This window comes from Elgaria multicarinata, chromosome 2 (genome assembly GCF_023053635.1).
Source record: "Elgaria multicarinata webbii isolate HBS135686 ecotype San Diego chromosome 2, rElgMul1.1.pri, whole genome shotgun sequence".
Classification (NCBI taxonomy): domain Eukaryota; kingdom Metazoa; phylum Chordata; class Lepidosauria; order Squamata; family Anguidae; genus Elgaria; species Elgaria multicarinata.
The window spans coordinates 112,291,465-112,313,584 of record NC_086172.1 but is presented as its reverse complement, the minus strand read 5'-3'; the positions used below and the strand labels follow the sequence as shown (position 1 = coordinate 112,313,584).

Genomic DNA, 22,120 nt, shown 5'->3' with positions numbered 1-22,120 from the left:
CAGTGTTGAAATATCAATGAAAAGGGCATGGAGAATCTATTTATGCTGACCATTTAATTTCCATGAGGTAAGTAAATAATTTAAAACCGTGTACATCTGTAAATACTGAAGACTGTTCCAGTACAAAATTATCTGTTTAATAAGTTCCTGGCAAAAAGAAGCCACTACTGGACATTGCCGAAATTTGTTTAAAAGAAGCATTAGCTGTATTTCACTTCCAGCAATTAGCTGCATTAGACAATCCATTATTACATAGATGTTGTGGTTTCCAATAGATGCAGCCTAAGATCTGTAGACTTGACAAGGAGACACCAAAGAGGCAATGCAGTGATTAGGCATTTTGTGGTGGTGCCCACAGCAGTTTCTCAAATTCCCAAATGTGCCTATGGATCCGAAAAGGTTGGAGACCCCTACTATATAATTATCCACCAAATGTAGATCTAAGTAGGAACTCTGAGATGTCCAGGATTGACCTGAACAGAACAGAAATTGTATTTTCCAATGTCCAGGACACTTTTCACTGTGTATGTGCACACCTTTAGGTATCCCCCAATGCTGGCTTTGGCAAATGGAATTCTAAGAGCCTATGGGATCCTCCTTTGCGCTTCTGATTTGCATGCATAATATCCAGAGATAAAATAGATGGGGGGAATTCTTTTTGTTTATTGAAACATTTATGCCCCACCTTTTCACTGCCAGGTATTTAAAGCAGCTTACAGTCCAAGATAAAACTATCAGATGAAATTTGCTGAAAACTATCAGATGATTTGAACTATCAGATCTAATCCATATAAATTGAAACAGTGGCCAGATCTACAAGAAGCAGGATATAGCACTACGAAAGCTGTATGAAAGCGGTATATAAGAGGCAGGAGCCACACCAAGCATGATATAGCATTATGAAAGGGGTATGAAAGCAGTATATGGTATGTATCAATGGGTCCCAACAGTTGTCAATGCACGTCAATACCACTATACAGCAGTAGTGTGGCTCCTGCCTCTTATATACTGCTGTCTGGCCAGTAAATTAAACACATACACACATAAAAACACACAGAGTCTCAGCAATAAAGGAATCAACAGCAGTAAAATATGCAGATAACAAATGAGAAAAAGATGTTTTATGTATCAAGAGAGCAAGCGCACAAATATTCTAAATTTGGCACCTAAAAGGTAGGAGGCTAGGGCACTAAACTAATGTCTCTGGAGGTCATTCCACATGCTGTAATCTACACTGTTTTCAGTTCAGTCATCCCTAAGATTTCATCCTGGTTGGGATGCAGCTTCCATTTCAGGAGGGGCTTTAGCTCCCAGCATCTCTGAGTAGGGCTGGAAAAACTCCTGCCTGAAACCTCACAGAGGTGCTGCTTGTCAGTAAGAACAAGAGTACTGGCTAGATCACTCAATACTGGGGCTTGTCCACACGGGCGCTTTGCCCCTGGATTGCTTCAGAGTGGTGGCACATGATCTACATGACGCAGCTGCCCCTCCAAATCAATCCAGGGGCAAAGCCCCAAAGCTTCGCACTAAAGAAGTCGGGAGCCTTGTTAAGGAAAACTAAATAAAATTTAAAGGTGGGGTTGGAAATCCCGCCAGGGAGGGAGCACCCCGTTCTTCCCCCTTTGATCCCCCCCCAGTAAGCTGTAAATGCGATCCTTCGCATTTACAGCTAATCCCCCCCCAACCCATGTCAGCCCCATTTCCCCATTAAAGCCCCCACTAACCAGCACGGATGCTCCCAGGTGCCCCCGGACTAGCCTCGTGAGCGCTCAACTGCGTTCCTTCCCATGTAGACACTGGGAAGGAGCGTCAATGCAGCTGCACCCCGGCTCATACCACCAGGCTCAACATTATCGAAGTCGCATAGACTTCAGTACCTGTCCATGTCCTCTGTTCCTACTTCCTTGGCTTTCTCCTCCCCACATTTGTCATCCCACCTGTCATTCTTTAAACTTACCAGTTTTGCTTCACTTGACCATGCTTAGAATCCCAAGAGAAGGTTTGAGGGGATGAGTCTCTTAGCTTCCTTTCCCCCTTGACTGACTTACGATATTTACTGCTGTAAGGAAGGCAGAATTTCCTCCATGACATCATCAATGTCATTGGAAACTCTTACTTCCTCTTCCCCTTCTCATGTATAGGCCATGATAAAGGCCTTTGGTGATGTGCAAGTGGAACGAAATCATTGTATTTGACCAGTTCTGTGAACTCAGCCCAGTATTTGACATGGAACATTTTGGATTGAGCTGTACCATGAAAATCCCAAGTTGTAGGTGCTTGTTCTTTAGATGAAACTGTGTGTTTAAATAAGATATATCTTTAGGGAAAGAAACAGTGAATGCTGAAGGAATCCTCTCCCCAGTGGCTTTCAGTTGTTATTTTATATTGTTGCAGCTAGAAGAAAAGATGGAAGTGGTTTAAAAACAAAAAAGGTGGTACATTGGAAATGTAGGTTCACTAGCATATCGTAAAGCGAGAATAATTCGAGTTCCCAGACTTAATTTTTAATAAATGGAATGGCCATAGAGGTAGAAGAGTCCTAGGGCATCTTTACTTTAAGGGGAAATCGTGATGATTACCTGGGATGGTGCTTTCTGGGTTTTGGCATGATTGTTATGGGCTTAATTACATGGATGGAGAGAGGTGACCATGTGGTTTGAATTGGATACTTCCCCTCTGTTCAGTTCCATTCAGTTCCATGTGGAGAGAGACATCTTGTGGCAGAAGAGCCTGTTGTTTTTCAGATGTTACCATTTTAAAAGTGGTTCTTCTCATGATGGAATATCCAACGGATGCCCTGGGAGTTTCCTTGTGGTTCATGACATTGTTTAAAATACCCACAAACTTTCGTCAGTGGCCAATCATGAGTGTGCAATAAATCACTCATTTAGAGGTACCCCTAAAGAATACTTGTGTGGCTTGAAACTGTGGTCCCCTTTAGTCACAGAGTGAAGAGAGAACTAATTGTTTCACAGGCTAGCTCTGTGGATCGTTAAATACAAGGACTTTTCCTCAGATTCTCTGCTTGAAATGTTATTATATCTGCAACATGATACTACCACACCGGCCACTTCTTGTTTTCGCTGTTGCATACGGTCAGGGCTGTTGAGCAGAATGGGATACACACTCAAATATCAGCATTTCCAGTCTTCCCCGCAAAACCCTCTTCTCGTGGGCTCCGTGCCAGAGAGAGCAAATGCCAGAATTGCTTTTCAAGCTGTACCTCTGTTTCATTCTTGAATCAACGCCCTATGCTTCAATGACATCAGTTTTTTTCTGATCAAGTCAATGTAGAGGAAATCTAAAGTTATACACACACACACTGATTTAAAAGAGCAAATGCATTGCAACTATACAATGCACTGGCTATGAGCAGAGCCCAGTTTAAAAGATTTAGGGCTGAAACAGACATGATTTTAAATGTGTGTCTAGCAGCTATATCTTCCTCCCCCATTTTTATCCATGAGTAGGTCTAGGGGGCAAGATCCAGACTGGGATCCTAGTGAGGGAGGAGCAGGTAGCTTTTAAGATCTGGATCAGGGTCCTTGTGCCTACTGTAGAGTAAAAATGGAAAGGACATAACTGCTAGACACACATTTAAAGTAATATCTGTTTTGGTTCATAATCACAGTAATCAGCTACTTGGCAGAGAAGATTGTGTATGTGAATACAGCCCACCATTCCACTCCCAAATAAGTGATCCATGGAATTCACACACACACACACACACACACACACACACACACACACTTACTTTAAAAAAAAGATGGGGAATATGTACACACAGTCTGGGGGTTGTCTACACGAAGGGTTTGCCCCAGGGTGGCTTTGCAATAGCGGCACGCCATCTACATGTTGCAGCCGCCATTGCGAAGCCATCTGCAGGGAAACCCTGGAAACTGCTCCAAAAAAGTCAGGCACTTACCACAACTTTTTTGGCCGCAGAGCCCATGGCACCTGCTGATTGGTCGCCATGGGCTGGACAGGGAAGGGGGCGGCCCCGCGCCTCTGTAAAAGTAAAAAAAAATAAACGGGGTGAGTAGAGGAACGGGGTTGTTCCTCCCCACCCCCTTTTAAAATTTTTATTATCTGCAGCTGCACAGATACAGATAATAAAAATAAAAAGAAATGGGGGGGAGGAAGGGCAGCTAGAGGGAGTTTGCCCCGAGTCCCTGCCCCCTCTCCTCGCGTCCTCCTCTGGCTGTCTCGTTCCTTCCTTCCCCGTTTTTTAATTTATATTATCTGTATCTCCGCAACAACGGAGATACAGATACATTTTTTTTAAAGGGGGGAGGAATGGCCCCATTCCTCTCCTCCCCACCCCGTTTTTTTGGGTTTTTTTACTTTTAAAAACGGGAAAGTTAGCAATTGTGTTCCTTCCCGTGTAGATGCCAGGAAGGAACTCAAGTGCGGGAGCAAGGCGCCTTGTGGTGCCAAAGCGCCGCCATAAAAACAGGGGCCTGACTGCCTGGAGAATTACATGCGCAGAACCTTTTCCCCATCTAACTAGGGATATGCATGCGCCTACAGAAGCTTAAGTTCCATGCAAAAGAAAAATTAAACTAGGTTAAATAAATGGCAAAATCTAATGGAACCTGGAAGCTAATAAAGAATATCTGGCAGGCAAATATCCCGAAAGCAACAAAAACCCAACTAGCCTCTGAAATTCTTCCAAAGTAAATTTTGTGCGCCTTGCCACAATGACCTCAATGCCTGTCATTTAATGTGGCCGGTGGGATAAATATTGCAGGGGGCACTTTGTACACCGAATTCTGCTCGTTCGTTTCCAGCCAGAGGAGAAAGTAAATTGAGGTTGCCTTTGAGAGTGCCAGGAGCACAGCATGATGCATAAAGGCATTGATTCACTTACACTGCCTTGGCAAAGCTATAGAGCCAGCCTTTTTTTAGCTGTCTGTGCTAAATCAGCTGCAAACTCTGCACTGCTCCATTGTGCTCCATTGTTTTTTCTGGAATATGCTTCTGATATGTACTGCAAACCCAGGGGAAAATCTCCGCCGCATACCAAGGCAAATAGCAGTAAGGATGCTCATCAGCTGGACTGTGGCTTTTTGGCTGCCAGACAAAACCTGTTAATGTTAAGCAGTCATTCCAAAGAGCAAGGAAGGTGATGGAAAGGAAGTCTTGCCAGCGGCCCACTTCTGTAAAATGGTGGCTTCATTTTTCACTGAATGCTTTTGATGTATTTGGGGGAGAATGTCCTTGCTTATTGGTCGGTTGTTCACCACTCCCTTATCTCTCTCACCCCTTTTTTAGTTTTTCAGATTTAATTTTCAGAAGGTCATTGACGATTGAATCACTGAGAGAGCAGGGGTGGGTGGGGTAACTTGTCAGTATCTATTAGAATCAGGCCCTTTAGTTTCTAATAATAATAATAATAATAACAACAACAACAACATAATGTTTTTATAGCACTTCCAAGTGTTCAACGTCCTTCACATGCATTACCTGAATTGTAATCCATACAATGGTCTTATAAAGCAAGTCAACCTCAATTTCAGATTGGCGGGGGTGGGGTGGGGGCTGGGGCTGAGAAGGAGTGGCTTGCCTAGGGAGATAACAGTGAAGATGAGATTCAGAACAAACAGTCTAGGTGCAAAGAACCAAACAGCGCTACACTGGACCAGTAAATGGCTTTTTCTTTTGTGTGTGTGTGTGTGTGTGTGCAAAATATGGTACAATTAAACTGAATTATAATTCAGAACAGCGGTATCAATAAAGGGCAATCAATAGGTTTACAAACTCCACAATATCAGTAAAGGTCTGGCAATCAATCACACCAAAGGTTATAGTTGGCAGTTTACAGTTGTACCTGGCAGTCTACAAAAAAAGATATAATTGCATTTTATAAGTGTTGGAAAGCAATTTAACGGTCCTATTAAATTTGTGGGATAATGTTGAGATAGTCCCTCTGTTTTTTTCCAGCTCACTCTTCCCTATGTGTAAATGCTGCTACGTCTGCTGTGTCTGAATCAGCTCTCTCTCTCTCTCTCTCTCTCTCTCTCTCTCTCTCTCTCTCTCTCTCTCTCTCTCTCTCTCTCTCTCTGTGTGTGTGTGTGTGTGTGTGTGTGTGTGTGTGTGTGTGTGTACCTGTCATTTGCATGGGGAAAAGAGCTGCCAGTGGGGAGAATGGGGCCTTTTCCCCCCAATGCAAATGCAGACAGAGCCCCTTATTCAGATAGGAATCAGGGCAAGGCAAAGGGTTAAATCTCCCTTATCCCTGCACATGCTCCAGGGTGACAATCTGTACTGGCAATTTGGAAAAGAAAAAGCTTCCGCTCAAGGGCAAACTGTAAGCTTTTCTACACGAGGCTTTTATTGTATGCTTGTGATTCCTCACTCATAGTAGTTTGCAGCTGTTCATCCTCCTCCAGGGCCTCTCCCGTGCTTTCCAAGCATATTTGCGGGGAGTGGGGAAAGGGAGTTAAGCCAGGAAAGTCTGGTATTTTGGGAAATGCTACTAGTGCAGTTGCACAATTCTGCTCTACCTCAGCACCATCTAGAGGTCATGTGTTAGAAAAGCAGAAAAGGAACCTCGGGTAGTGCTCAAATCTCAGTTCTTCGACAAAACCGAGACTAGATACAGCAGATGAACTGCCTCATGTGGAAAAGCTCTTATTCTCTTAATTAACTTCACCACCACATTGGAACACCCCCCCCCCTTGCAGTATTATGTTGCACAATAGGAATACAGGCTTTGCAGCCAAATTTCTGCAAGTTTCAGTCAGAGTGTCAGACTAAGATATGGGAGACCCAGTTTCAAACTCCACTCAGCCATGATGTGGCTTATCTTGGATCAGTCACTGTCTCTCAGCCTGACACAACACACATGGTTGTTATGATGATAAAACAAGAAAGGGGAGAATTGCGTACTCTGCCTTGAGCTTCTTGTGAATAAAGTGAGATTTTTCAGAAACTTCAGCTTGTGCAAAATGTGGCTGCCAGATTACTAACTGGTACCAGGTCTGAACATATAAGACAAAATCTGGCCTGCTTGCATTGGCTGCCTGTATGTTACCAAGCCTGATTGAAGGTGCTGTTTTTAACCTATAAATCCTTACATGGCTTGGAACCGCAATACCTGATAGAACGTCTCTCCCAACCTGAACATACCCGGATACTACTATCAACATGTGCCACCTCCAAAGGAGATGGCCTTCTCAGTGTTGGCCCCCCAACTAATTTTTCTATGCTAAATTTTTTTGACTATTTTTATTAAGTTGTATTTTGTATTTTTATGAATTGTTGTAAACCACCCAGAGAGCTTTGGCTATGAGGCATTATAGATATTAACAACGGCAGCAACAGCAGCAGCAAAAACATCAATGATGCTTAAATGCACATTAATTAAAGTCTATGAATAGGGCCAAGGAAAACCTGTGGGGTTCACAATATGATTCAGGAAACTAAGGATAGCATTTTGGTTGAAGCCATTTATATTGTAGTGTTAAAGGGAAACTTACTTGTGCTGTTACCAATTATGTTTTCTTGGCTCTAATTCCTGTTCAAAGGCATTGTGAGTAGTGCATTCTAAGTTCATCTTGAGATCTGGATCTTTTCTAACCATTTCCATTTTCATAAACAGCCAAATTATTAGAACGAGGCAGAGCCAGCCCTACTATTAACTGTGGGATGGGGGTGGGGGTGGGGGTTTGGCTATCCAAGTAGGAGTAGAACCACTGCAGTACCTCTAACTCGCAGCACAGATAGTTTATCTCGAAGGCTATCATGGTCGATAGTATCGAAAGCCACCAAGAGGTCCAAGAGAATCAACAGAGCTGTATTCCTCCTGTCTCTCTCTTGGCAAAGGTCATTCCACAGGGCAACCAAGGAAGCTTCCATTCCAAAACCAGGCCTGAACCCCAATTGAAATGGATCTAGATAATCCGTTTCATTCAAGAGTGCTTGGAGTTGACCAGCAACCAGTCGTTCAAGCACCTTGCCCAGGAAGAGGATGTTAGCAACTGGCCTATAATAGTTAGCATCTTCCGGGTCCATGTTACGCTTTTCCATGAATGGCCTAAATAACTGCCTCCTTTAAAGGAGCTGGCACCACTCCTCTTCTCTCAGGAGGGAGCTGACAACCTCCTGGACCCCACTGAACATCCCTTCCCTATTAGACATAATAAGGCCTGAGGGGAAGGGGGCAAGCACACAGGTAGTCATCTGGACTTGGCCAAGTACCTTGTCTATATTACCAGGTGAACTCTCTATTGCTATAAATTTATTTATTTGACCCTTTCCCAAAGAGAGCTCACAGCAACATACATAGTTTCCCCCCAATGTATCCATGCCTCACATCACCATGTCAAGTAATTTAGTGCCTGTTTCAAAGCCAGCCACTGAGCTCCATGGCTTAATGAGGATTTAAACTTGGATTTCCCAAGCCCAGCACTGTAGCAACAGCCCCACACTGGCTTTCGTGAGTGAGCTAATAAGGACATAGGAACTATGCTGGAACACCCCATTTTGTTCACTCAGTGACCAACCAGCTGCGTGTGGGAAACTCAGAAGTAGGACATGAGTGCAATAGTACGCTCTCATAGGTGTTCTTCAGCAACTGGTGCATGTAAGGCAAATCATATCTGATACTGGAGGTAATATATAGCCATCAGGACTAGTAGCCATTGGTAGCCTTAAAATTTAACTAATCCTTTTTTTTTGAAGCCATCTAAGATGGTGGCCATCACAACAGCTTGTACTAGCAAATTCCATAGTTTAATTATGTGCTCTGTGAAGAAGTACTTTTTATCTGCCCTGAATCTCCTAAGAATCAGCTGCCTCACATTTTGCTGGAATGTATATGCAAAGCATTCTGAAGATGGGGCCGTTTAAAGTGGGAGGTATAATAGAACTCTGTCTCGCACTGGAGCTCATGTTCACCTGGAAAGGTGTGTTGCAACCTCTGGGATGCCGCGCCTGTGTATTATAATGTGAGCAAGCCTCTTTCACATTGCAACAAATCTCCAGCTGCCTGAGGGAATCAGCAATTGTGATCATTACATAAAACATATTGGCAGAATTCATATACGTGTGCTACAGCATCTCTCAGATTTCACGGTGATCCAATAACTGATGACATACTTTCATATAAGGAAAGTAAACAGGGGTGTGGATACACCGATGAACGCCTGTTCTGTTGCGTTTCCATCACTAATATTAGCATCCTCCAGTTCTACATTAAGAGGTCCCGAGTTCTTTAATGGAAATACCAGAGAGAAAACACACTGACATTGAAGGCTATGTTGGCAGACCTTTATGAGCTGTCCGGTTTGCCAAAGCACCACAATTTACAAAATTTGTTGGAGTAGTAGCATTTTATTCTGAATGACAGCAAGGAAATAAAATAAACAATATGTACGCATGGAGGTGGTCCAACCTAGTACCCCATTAGGTTTCCTTGATGAAAGGCAGTAAGCATTTTATTTCAGGACTGAGGGGGAGTATGCCATCCTGCTAGAAATAAAAATTCAAAAGTTGCCAACTTGGAGGAAACTGACTGTAGGCTGGAAAAACTGTGAGCAATGTGAAAAAGACTTTAATGAATACCGAGGGGCCAGCGAGCTCGAACAAGAGAGACGTTGTTCTGTTTTTTGTACACCAGGGGCCCTCAGAATGTGTCAGATTTTGTTGTAACGAGGCGTCATGTGAGATGGCTGCCAACCACTTACAGTATCAGTAAGTCACTGTGCAGAATCGATGGTGCTGGTTGCTTTTACATTCCAGATTTTAAAATGTAAACTTTTCTTACTTCCAAGATCTTATTTGTATAAGGCATTGTTTTATATTGAATACTTCCACAGAGCTAAGGCCCAAAAGAGGTCTAAGGCAGGGGTGGGCAAACCCCGTCCCTACAGCAGTAGGTGGCCCTCCACATAACTTCATGTGGCCCTCAAAGGCCCTCTGCATGCCATCCGTTCAGACTTCTGGCAAAAGCAATCTGTCCCTTCCCCAGCAGTATGCTGCATGGGAAGGAGGAAGGAAAGAAGGTGGCAGCAAGAGAGAGCAGTCCCTTGGAGCCCCTGGTGGATTGCATTCATGTTGATGGTCACAGGTTATGCAGGCTTGATTCATTCACAGGAAAACATGCATTTCCCAATGTATACCTTAGGGAGCCCAAACCCATTATGTCCCCTGCAGTATACACTTGGATCCTACACGTGTATTTATTTTGAAATCCAAACTCTCACTTCCTTGACTGGTCGTGCTGTAATTGTCCTGAGCCATCTTAGGTTTTGGGGATATTCTTGTTTGGTTTTATGGGCATGACGTAGGATTATATATTTGAAAGCCAATGTGAATGCCTCTAACCTTGAAGGCATTTAAGGTGCAGGTTTAGACAGGAAAAAGTCCTACAACTCCCAGCTTGTCCCAGCCATAGGATTGCACCTTTAGAACTTTTTTTTTCAGAAGACACTTCAGGTTCATGATTAAATAGATGTCACAGGTTCACAAATAGCTTTCCCTGCCCTCAATAGCCATGCTTATACAAATGTGGCCACATGAAGTTTTATTGACTGCATTAGCAAATGTGCACAATATCTTCTTTGAATTGCTCCCCAGAATAAGTCTTACTAACACAGGCAGAAAATACCATCCCTTGAAGTTAATATAATTTCCTATTAGAGTAAATTATTACAGATACCATGATCCAGGAATCTTTTGTTTCTTGAGGAAAGATGTGGTGTATTTTGAAACAATAAACCTGTCCTAAACATAAGCACATGGCTCTGAGCCTGCCTTTGACAATACACTGCAGCAATTGACTTTTAGCTTTGGCTTCCTCTTTTATTGTTTATATCTTCATAACAAAGGAGGCACTGACAATTGGACTAGGGAAGGACTGAACAGGGTATATTTCTATAACAATAACATTTCTCACTGGCTCAGTGGAGATCTATTCTTAAATTAAGCATGAATTGGAATTAATCAGATTTTAAGCCACTGTGTTTCTCCCCCCCCCCCCCCACTACTAAGAAGAGGGCCCTTTCTATGTGGTATCTCAGTTGTGGAATGAGCTCTCCAGAGAGGCTCACCTGGCATCTACCTGGTGGGTATTCTGGCGCCAGCTGAAGCCTTCCAATTTCCCCAAACATTTTAGACTTTCAGTTTCTGTTGTTTTAAATCTCTTAAGGCACAATCCCAGGAACAGGTGGCCTCCGCAATCAGCAAATCCCCGCACTTTTGCTGCATCAGGGTGGTGGTGGCTAATCCCAACACACAGCGAAAGCACTGGGCTTCCCACAGCCAGGCCTGCCACCTGCCCTGGAGGACAGCAGCCAATCAGGGGTTGCCATTCACTAGGCCACGCCTCCACATTGAGTATGTAGTGAGGTTAGTCAGCGGAAGGGTCATATTTGCCTTGCTCCATTCAGAAAAGTCAGGGTAAGTCCCTGACTTTTAAAATGCAGAGCTTCTCTGGAAAGCCCCATGATGGCTTCAAGGTGGCTGCATCGTATAATCGACACAGCAGCACCACGGAGCCACGTTGGGGCTTCCAGAAAGTATAGACATCCCCCTATGCATGTTCAGACAGGAAGAACTCCTACAACTCCCAGCATTCCTCAGCCAGCCATGATGCGCCCTTGCTGTATTTTAAATCTTTGCACTGTTGCTAGGTTTTATTTTGGTTTCTATTTTCTACTATAAATTTTAAACCACATTTTATTGTGTTGTATTTTACGGTTTTAATTGTTGCAAACCACTCAGAGAATTTCAGCTATTGGATTGTATAGAAGTTTAATAAATACATTAATACAGTAATATCTCTCTGGTTGCATACCTGTTGGAGCCATATAATCAAAGTATTTTGTTCTGTTCAAGTTGTCTTATATCTGAGATCCAGGTGAATTAATTTTAAAAGCATAACTGTTTTGTGTCAAACAAATCCCTCTAAACTTATTTGGCTGTCTAAAATATATTCCTTATTTGCTGATCATGAGGGGAGAAACGAGGAGGAATATTGTTGACACTTTAACATGTTTACTGGAAGAAAGTAACTGGAAGATGCTGTTAGCTCACATTGAAAGCAGAAAGTATCACCAATTTGACTTTTTAATAGTATTATCCCAATGCCATTTATGTAACCACCACAGTGCAGGCCTTTCCTAATTTCTGCTAAGCTCCCGGAGGGCAGAAACTTGTAACCTTGTAGTTGGGAAACAGCAATCCCATATAACAGGAAACACAAGTTCTTCTTCCCAGCTATGATCCACATGTTTGTGGATTACTTTGGAGAACGACATATCCTCCCATTTCAAGAGGTCATAATATCTCCCTTACATTGCCAGCAGCACCATTTTGAAAATGACAAGAGGAATGCTTTCTTTGTGCTTTTGGGACACACCTATTCTTACACCAAGGATTGCTGCCTTAATTCCCCCCAAGTTATTACACATTGCTGGAGGCTTTTCTCCACCTATTGCGTATTGTATTCATTTACTCTGAAGTAGTTTCTCCCAGATTATTTAAAACAGCTGTAAAAAAAAAGTAAACTATTTTATATAATAAATTTCACAGCATATCTGGTTGTGAAATTCAGAATAGTTTATTATCAAGATTAGCAGAGGAACAGAAAGCAAGCAGTGCACTGGCATGTTATTTATTTACTGATTGAGTTCAATAATAATAATAATAATAATAATAATAATAATAATAATAATAATAAAATTTTGTTACCCCCCCTCTCCCTTTGGATCGAGGTGGGGCACAACACAAATGCAACATCATACAAGTATTTGTAAGCTGCCTTTTGAGAAAAAGGTGGCATTCAACATACCATCTGACAACATATAAGCAAGAAATGTTAAATCCACAAAGGACCATACTAATAAGATTAATAACTAGTAAGCCAGCAATAACACTAAAACAGGTAACAACAGTCTGATAAAAACATTATCCTTATTTAAGAGAAGGCAATAGTTACGCAATTGGTTTTCATAGCCCATTTAAAGAACTGCCAAGATGAGGCCTCTGGTGCTTCCACTGAAACTCCGGCCTTAGCTAGACCAGCCTTTATCCTGGGGTGAACCCCGGGATCATCCCTGTGTGTCCAGATGATGCACAGGGGGTCCTGGGATCAGAGAGGGATCATCCCTCTGTGGCCCCGGGATACAGCCCTACACTTTGGGCCTGCTTTTTCCATGTTCCCGGGAGGAAGGTGTGGCCCGTTGCCGTGGCTTGAGCTGGCTCCGCGCAATTACTCGCTCAGAGCTGGAAGGAGCACTGCGCCCGTCCCTTACCTTTCCACTCAAGCGCTTGTGCGCTGCCAGCCCTTTAAGAAAAATTTTTAAATGGTGGGGGCGATGCCTCTCTTCTTGAGGTCGTTGCATCTTGCATGTAAACGAGGGCGAGATCTCACGTTATTCACAACGCGAGGTCTCCCCTCCTCTCCCCTGGACTTTACTGTAGGTCTAGCTAAGGCCTCAGTTTCACCAATCTGGGGCCATTGCAAAAATGCTAAGCTGTTCTCACAGTCAGGCACATAAGTAGGGCCCAAACCATTGAGTGATAGTCAATGTTAAAGTAACAGAAAAATTACAAGATTTAGCATTGTTCTCCTAGCAGTTGCACAACTGCTATCAGAACTAGCACAACTTGTGCAAGCAATACCTAGTTTAATGAAGAATGGTGCAACACTTTGTGGAATTCCTCATGCAACATGTTTTGCAATACCCTTGCGCAACAGCTTGTGTAACAGTTTCCCAGTGACTAGTAACAATCATAAAATTAATCTGAAGAGACTGTAATGTAATGCCTGTTCATCAGTGGACAGAGTAATGCTATAAGAGGCAAGTGGTCTGCATTAATTACTCACGACAGAAAAAATTAACGCTGCAATCCTGTACACGTTTACTAAGGAGTAAGCCCCATTGAACTCTTTGGGACTCAATTGCATAGGATCAGGCTACACAGATCCAATCCTAAACTATAAGATTATAGTGCAATTCTGTGCACATATACAGGATTAAGCCCCATTGAATTCAGTGTCACTTGCTTGCAAGTAAATGTGTGTAAGATCCACAGAGCCTTCCCCCTTGCTTCCCCCTGCATTCTCAAATACATGTTTCCACTCTTCCCCCACACCCAACCAGAGTGAGAGAGTGACGTTCTCCAGGCAAAAAAGATCATGTAGGCATACACAGGGCTAATAAGGAATTAAACTCAGGTAGCTACAGTGACTATAAATAATGGGGTATCATAAATCAGTTTATCTTGTGAGAGACAATGGGACCAAGACAAAATGAAATAGCTATATCTACGTGTGTTTTTAATTTCAGGCTTCGGTGGATGATGCTTGTACCACACTGTTTGTGTACACTGTTGGTGTACATTTCCCATATATTGCAAATATTAGGAGGGTTTCACTTGCGACTTTTACAGACAAAATGTTCTCTGGAGCCATGCACTGACTACAGTTAATTATCCACTGCAGAAAACACACACACCCTAATTTAACATGCCGCTAAGAAAACACTGGCATCAACTTCAAATGGGAATTGAGTTACACAAAGACTGCATGCACAGCAACAACAGATTGTGCGCAAATGCAACATCAATCAAATACTTCAGAAATAATTTCATCTCAGTGTGGCAGCGCTGATTAGCCATCTTCCCCTACACGTTATTTTTCTTCTTCTCAGACTGTCTGGTGCTTATTAGAAATTCATTTTGTTTTGCTATTTTGAAAATCATTCTTGGAAACTGTTCCTTTTAGGCCTAGATCTGAATTAAGTCTGCCTCGTTGGAAACTTTTTGTGATAAATTAATAAAATGGCCTAAGAATGTTTGAGTTACTAGTGCTTGTTTCTCTTCACTTTATTTTAGTTGTGTGATTTTGCCTGATTTTAAGCATATTGAGCCTTGTGTGGCGCAGAGCGGTAAAGCAGCAGTTTCTGCAGCTGAAACTCTCCCCACAGCGTGAGTTCGATCCCAGCGGAAGCTGGTTTCAGGCAGCCGGCTCGGTTCGACTCAGCCTTCCATCCTCCCGAGGTCGGTAAAATGAGTACCCAGTTAGCTGGGGGAAAGGTAATAACGGCCGGGGAAGGCAACGGCAAACCACCCTGCTAAAAGGCCTGCCAAGAAAACGTCAGCGAAAGCTGGCGTCCCTCCAAGAGTCAGCAATGACTCAGTACTTGCACGAGAGGTTCCTTTCCTTTCCTAAGCATATTTACTCAGAAGTAACTCCCATTAATACATACACCCCTAGTAAATGTCCCATAGGACTGCAGCTTTAAAAGCTTTAATTAATTTCTGTTAAGGTAGTCTCCCATTTACAGGATTCTCCTTCAAAATTAATAATGGGGTTAAATTTTACAGATATTGGAAGCCATACAAAGCTCTGACGTGGGCTGGTCCATGAAGTCACGAAGAGTCGGAAGCGACTGAACGAATAAACAACAAACAATTTCAGTGTAGATGATAGTTCCACAGACAAAGCAGAGCAAGTAAAAGGCAGCCCAGGTGCTGAATTGTATTTGGGAGAAGCTGTTAAGGGGCCACATTCCAGTAGTGGGTCGGGCTGAAGACAAAAGGGGTGTGGCTAAAAACAAAAGGGGTGTGGCCCAAATTACCAAAAAAATACTGGCATATTTTAGTTTAAAGCTCTCATTGCCAGTAACTACGGTTTAGGAGAAGATTTAAAACCTTTAAGAATGGAGAAAAACCTAAACACCAGAGCGCCGAATTTGGTCTCCAGGCCTGAGGTTCTGCACCCCATTTTAACGAGAAGGGGAGTTCAGTAGACACAGCAGTTTGCTAGGGTGGTGCAGTAGGTATTCTATCCCAGAATGGCGAAAATGTTCATCAGTGACAAAAGTAGAGAGCCATATTTTCTTTTGAGAGGTTTTTTTTTCCTGCTTTGCACTTTCTGTTGACTACCAGTTTAAATGGTATACCATCTCTTGCACACATACAACCACCAAAACGCCTCATACTTCTATAAATCGCACAAGGACTTACTGCAGCTTAGAAAGCTATGCTATGCATCCCATTATTTATGTATACTCCGCATTTCAAAGCTTTAACTGTGTTTAAACAAGATATGCACACAGGGGAAGTGGATGCAAGAGAGCATTAATGTTTAATCTCATGATTTATAGCACCTGATCTCCTGATTCAATTATGAATATTTGGAGTCGGTATTTTTTACATTCTACCTTACCCGTGTTTGTCTTACATTTTGGCCTCTTCCTGTATTACTGATAAAGAAATTAGAAAAATAAAAATGAAGTGCACACTAGATACGATAGGAAAATAGCACATGGAAGAGTTTTGATGCAAAATACTGGAAACTGCATACAAAACTCCAGAAGGCAGCCCATGGCCTGCTCTTCCTAGACCACAGCAGCATAATTGAGGGTACATATAATATAAGGTGTGTTCAGATCTGTAGGAGACTTTATTTTATATAACCTATAGCAATGGGGGTGGCAAGAGAAAGGATAACAAAACGTTTTGTTTTCCATATTTGCCATTTCTTTTTTCAGTCTAGAAGCTACAATTCAGTCATATTTTCATGACACTCATTTGTGGTACGGCTTAATTTCAGAGGGGATGAGATATGGTCAGCAAGGAAGGCATGCTGTAGAAGTATCAAGAACACGACACAACCAATCTTGTGCCCAGAAAATACTATTGCAGAACAATCCTATGTCTGTTTATTCAGAAGTAAGGCTTTAGCTAGACGAGCCTTTATCCCAGGGCGAACCCCAGGATCGTCCCTGTGTGTCCCTGGCCCCATGATACACTTTGGGCCTGCTTTTTCCACAGTCCGGTACTGAGCCCGAGACCGCAGAAGGTGTGGCCCGTTGCCGCGGCTTGAGCCAGGAGCCGCACACAGGGCACAGCGCTCCTAAGGAGCGCTGTGCCCATCGGGTAGGGTGGAGGGAGCGGGGAAATAACATTATTTTTTTTAAAAAAAACCTACCTCTGCACACAAGCGTTCGTGTGCTCCTCTTCGTTTATTTTTATTTTTAAATGGCGGGTGCGACGCCTCTCTTCCTGAGGTCGTCACGCCTTACGTGTAAACGGGGGCAACATCTCACATTAATTCCAACGTAATGTCTCCTCTCCTCTGCCCCGGACTTTCAGGTAGGTCTAGCTAAGGCCTAAGACTCCATTGCTTTCAATGAGGCTTACGAACAGGGAAGTATGAAGATTGGCACCCTAGGTTAAAACCCAACATAAGGCCTACTTAGAGTAAACCCATTGAAATGAATGGGACTTTAAGTTAATCATTTCATTCATTACATTTTAATACCACCTCGTAACTGAAGCTCTCTGGGCAGTTTACAAAAATTAAAAAAACATTAAAACATATTATAAAAAAATACAAAAAGAAAGGCATTTGCATAAAACCACAGACAACATATATATCTAAAACAGTCAGCCAAGACGATCCAAGACCTAGTTTATTCCATGCTGTCAAATGCCTAATTTCTAATTCATTTCAATGGGTCTGCTCTAAGTAGGCCTTATGTTGGATTTTACCCCGGGTTTCTAATTCATGGATTCTTAATATGTAATCTCCTGCTAGTAAAATCAGCACAATTTTCAGCACAGCACACACTATTTTATGCCCACTGAACACCAATTCCTAGATGTCAGTGCAAATGGTGGCTGCATTCAGGCATAACGCTAAACCATGGTTACAAAAATGAGCCTCCGTGAGCCTGGGGAGCTTTCCCACTCCACCTCCCCTACTCACCTGGCATGGCTACAAGATCAGAAGCTTTCACTTCCATTTTCGATTAACCTCAGTATAATATGTTGTCTAAATCCAACATGAATCTGGATCCAACCCTTAGTATTGTAGAAGAAGTAAAATCCCAAATATAATAAGAATAGGAATGTAAATGCCACAATAGCAGATGGAGAAAAAGGAAGGCAAAAATAATCACTGAAAAAATAAGATCCCCAAATTCATTGTATGTAATTAGAACTCTGCATATTGTTTATTTACACATAATGTAAGCTTTTCCATTTTTAAAAAATAATACAAACATTTAAAACTAAAAAAAAGGTGAGGCTGAAAATGCTTGCGTATTTTTATGCATATTTCCCTGATAACAAGGAGACAGTGGGGTGGGAGGGACTTGCAGAAGTTGTAGGCCTCGATATTCAAATGTTGCAGCAGCAACCCTGTGCAGTTGTGTCCATTGATGCAGGAAAGTATAGGTAGGAACATCACTTCCAAGGCTTCCTGGAGTGTTGGATCCAGGCATAATCCTATGTATGTTTAGATGGAGAAAAAGTCCCATAATTCCTAGCATTTCCCAGTCTTGCTGGCTGGGAAATAGGGTGGGGGGAGCTGTAGGACTTTTCCCCATCTAAACATGGAAAGGATTGCGCCTTTAAGAACATTTATCTATCTGGCCTGGTTTAGACAACACGCTAAACCATGCTGCTTAACCACAAAATGGTTAATGGAGTGCATTAAGGTTAAGGGAATGCATTAAAGTTAACCCATTTTGTGGTTAAGCAGCATGGTTTAGCGTGTTGTCTGAACTAGGCCTCTGTCTGAATCAAGCCCAATGTCCCTATATTAATTGTTGTGAACTGCCCAGAGAACTTCAGCTATTGAGCGGTATAGAAATGTAATAAATAAATAAAATATAACTGAATGCAGGGGTGTACTTCTTGAATACTAACTGTATGTATGTATTTATTTCAATACTGCCCAATAGCCAAAACTGTCATATTACTAAGAAGTAATATGGGTCCAATGGAAACTGAACACATCCTCTTCTCCTTTATCCTCGTCTTCTTTAGCACATACCTTGTGAACAACGAGTTGCGGATTGACTAGTAAGGCGAAGATTATAACTTTTCGGAGACTTGGAAGCAATACTATAGAGCTATCATTATCTGTCCTATGAACACTCATTGTTTCCATGGGTCTGGTTAAACTGGGATTGCAGGTTTCTATTGTTTCACTTCAAACAATATTTCATTGACTTTTTTCTAGTAAGCAAAGGATGTGTGTGCATATCCACTTATCTAGATGTGTGCATGTCCACTATTTATGACATCTAGGCCTTTAAAGAAAATACTAGTGCAAAGCTACCCAATCCCACATAGCAAGATCCTATCAATAGAGAGCCAGTGTGGTGTAGTGGTTAGAGTGTTAGACTGGGGCAAGATCATTCCAAATGGGGCTCTTGGGGCTTCTTTAGATTAAGGAGAAATCATATTGCCCTATCAGGGCTTTGCTTCCTGTGTCTCTTGCACAACTATAATGGGCTGCATTACACGCACAGAGAGGGGCAACTACGTGGTCTGTAATGGAAAACTCCCCCCCCTCCCGTCCCTCAGTACTCATAGTCCTGAATGGAACAGTGTGCTCTAGTGGCATGTTCCTCTGCACAATGTAGGAAATCCCAAGATATTTCAGCAGAATTGGGATATTCAGAGGTTTTTTTAAGAATGGAATTACTAGGGGAAGGCACAGGAGACGTGAAGGAGGTTAACAGCGTTGTCAAAAAGACCCACAAACTTTAGTGAGTGGCCAGGCACTAGTGTGCCTTATTTCACTAATGTGAAGAAGCTCTTAGACTGGCACTTTTTTGTGGTAGTATATTGGATTGCTACCTCCTCATTTTAAAAAAAACAAACTAACCAAAAGAGCAGAGCCTTTGGTTTCTGGTCTGTTAGGAGATGAGTACTGATTAAATGTTTGTTAGGGGAGCATCCACATTAATTGTAGGATCCCTTTTGCCCTCTGAAATCACCTTTATATCTGATGTAGCTAAACACCAGCTCCCTTGGAATGGCTAAATGCCCTGTAACCAGAAGGTACTGCACTTTAGCTTGTGTGACTCTTTCAGCTTGTCTTAGGTGATTCATATTAGGTCGCATATGGGCATACCTTGAAAGTGAGGTTTGCTGCTCCTTTTCCCTACACAGCTCACCCTTGGCTTCAACCCTGTTAACAGACATTCTAATCGTTGACTCACACACCTATCCATGACTTGCCCATCCCTTCTCCAGCATCAGGCAAGCTGTTACCTTAAAAAGAAAAACTCTTTAAAGCATACCATGAATGTTGTTTAATCATTTGAATATTTGTTCAGCACCTTATCTGTAAACAAACAAACAAAAAACAAGCTTTAAGGTGTTTTTTGTTTTGTTTGTTTAATATCTCTAGAGGGGGAATGGAGTGACCAGGGGGGTGTCTATACGTCGCCCCGTTGAAAGATGATGAGATCAAAAGCTCGCAGCATCGCTGCTGCAAGGCAAAATCGAAAAAGCTAGACAGGGCAGGAGGGAGCGCAGGCTATCCAACCAGGAAAAAATGCCAAGCCGACCACCATTCCCTTGTCCAGCCCGCCCCCTGCCCCACGTTCCCACGCTTACCAGAGCTACGTCCACTGGATAACCCATGGTGACTTTGGAGCAAAAGTAAAAGTCGCAGTAAAGTCGAGAGTTTGAAAACGCGAGTTTCAGGGGGGAAATCCCAATGTGGCTGTTAATTGGTGGCTGCATCATATAAACAAAGCTGCAGCACTGCACAGTTACTACGGCGTTAATACAGCATATCAACCCTCACCCTAGGGATGACATATGGGTAAACTGATCAGTTCTTCCTGGCTGGCTTCTCCAGAAACAGGAAGAGCTGGTTGTTCTTTTCCTGATGTTCAGCCTAAAGAGAAAGTTGTACATATGTATCTGGCAGAGTGAGAACACTTTTCCAGAAGACTCTTCTCTCCAGATGTGTACATCCCTAAAAGCGTTTGTTATTTTGCAAGCCACCTTGAGTGCCCTTTGTTGGCTGAATGATGGAATACTGGTTTTTTAATCAATTGATAAATTACAAAGGAGATTCTTGATGCTTTTATACCAAGCAGTGCTTTGCAAAAGTTAGGTCTGTGGGTTGCTGCCACTACATCACCAAACCACGCTCTGACCTTCCCCTCCAGATGTGTTGGAGTCCAACTCCCATCATTTCCAGCCAGTAGTCTGACACATCTGGAGAGCACCAGGTTGGGGAAGATGGCCACAGTCCATTTCCTTGTGGATAGACAAAAATAAATGCATAGATTTATTTTTTAAAAAAAGTTTTTTTTTAATTGATTGAACAAAATGGCTAGCAGTGATCTGTAGGAAACATTCCTTTCTGGATTAGGAAGGTTAACTAGATAGCTGAACACAAAAGAAAAATGTACAAAGAGGAAACGGTGCGCTTTGTTTTTTATAGGTTGAGGTGGTCTGTGCAAAGCACACCTTTCTTACGGCAAAATGAAAACAGATGTTATACTTTTGATGAGCAGAGTTGAAAGTGTACATGTTGAAAGCGTGGAAAAAGGAGCTCCATTCGCAAATCCTATTATTTGTAATGATCTCTAACGGGATTTGTCTTTCCAACTCTTTGCCCCCCTCCCGATGCATCAATTCTGAAAATGCCTTTCATGATGTCAGCTGCTTTTCTTAATACCCAACTCATTTTTATATCCCTCTATCACATCTGTGGTTTTTTTCCTGATCTGAACTTGAAAGGAAAGGAAGAATTCTATCCTCTTAGCCCAACAGTTCAATTGTTCAGATGGGAAGCACATTTTTCTAGCATAAAGCAAACTCAATTGGATTTGGGAATATATTTTTTTCCTCTTAAAATTATACTTGGTGTTTGTAAGCCTATCAGCAGGGGCAGTTGCCATGTTTGTGATGGGGGGGGGGAAACAAATAAATATTGGTGTTAATAGTTCTGATGCTCTGCTATTGTACAATAATTATAATTATTAATTATAATAATAATAAATTGATGATGTGGAGGTTTTTACTACTTTGTCCCACTTTAGTGAGAGCAAGAAACAGAACCTAAGAGTGGGTATGTAAAAATAGGAAGTTTTGAGTCTCAATGGCTGGAGAGTCAGAAATCGTGTTTAATCTCCATTCTAATGGTGTCCCAGAATGCACTCCTGCACTTTCTCTCATGTAGGTAAATTATTACTTAAAGTGGATGGTTATAAAAATAAACTGCTGCACTTGAAGATAGCTTTTGTAAGGGTAAAACTTGCCTTCCTCCTCTGACAGTCCCTCACTGACAGGATTTTACAGGGTCGTGGGCATACCTCAGAGAAACATACTGCTTCCCTTGCAATGG

At 42.3% G+C, this 22,120-nt stretch overlaps 1 protein-coding gene across 1 annotated transcript in view; it reads left to right on the top strand.

Annotated features, from left to right (window-relative positions):
* Window positions 1-22,120, top strand: part of ABTB2 (ankyrin repeat and BTB domain containing 2) — a 173,928-nt gene that overhangs the window by 125,083 nt on the left and 26,725 nt on the right. The gene's annotated exons all lie outside the window — the stretch shown is intronic.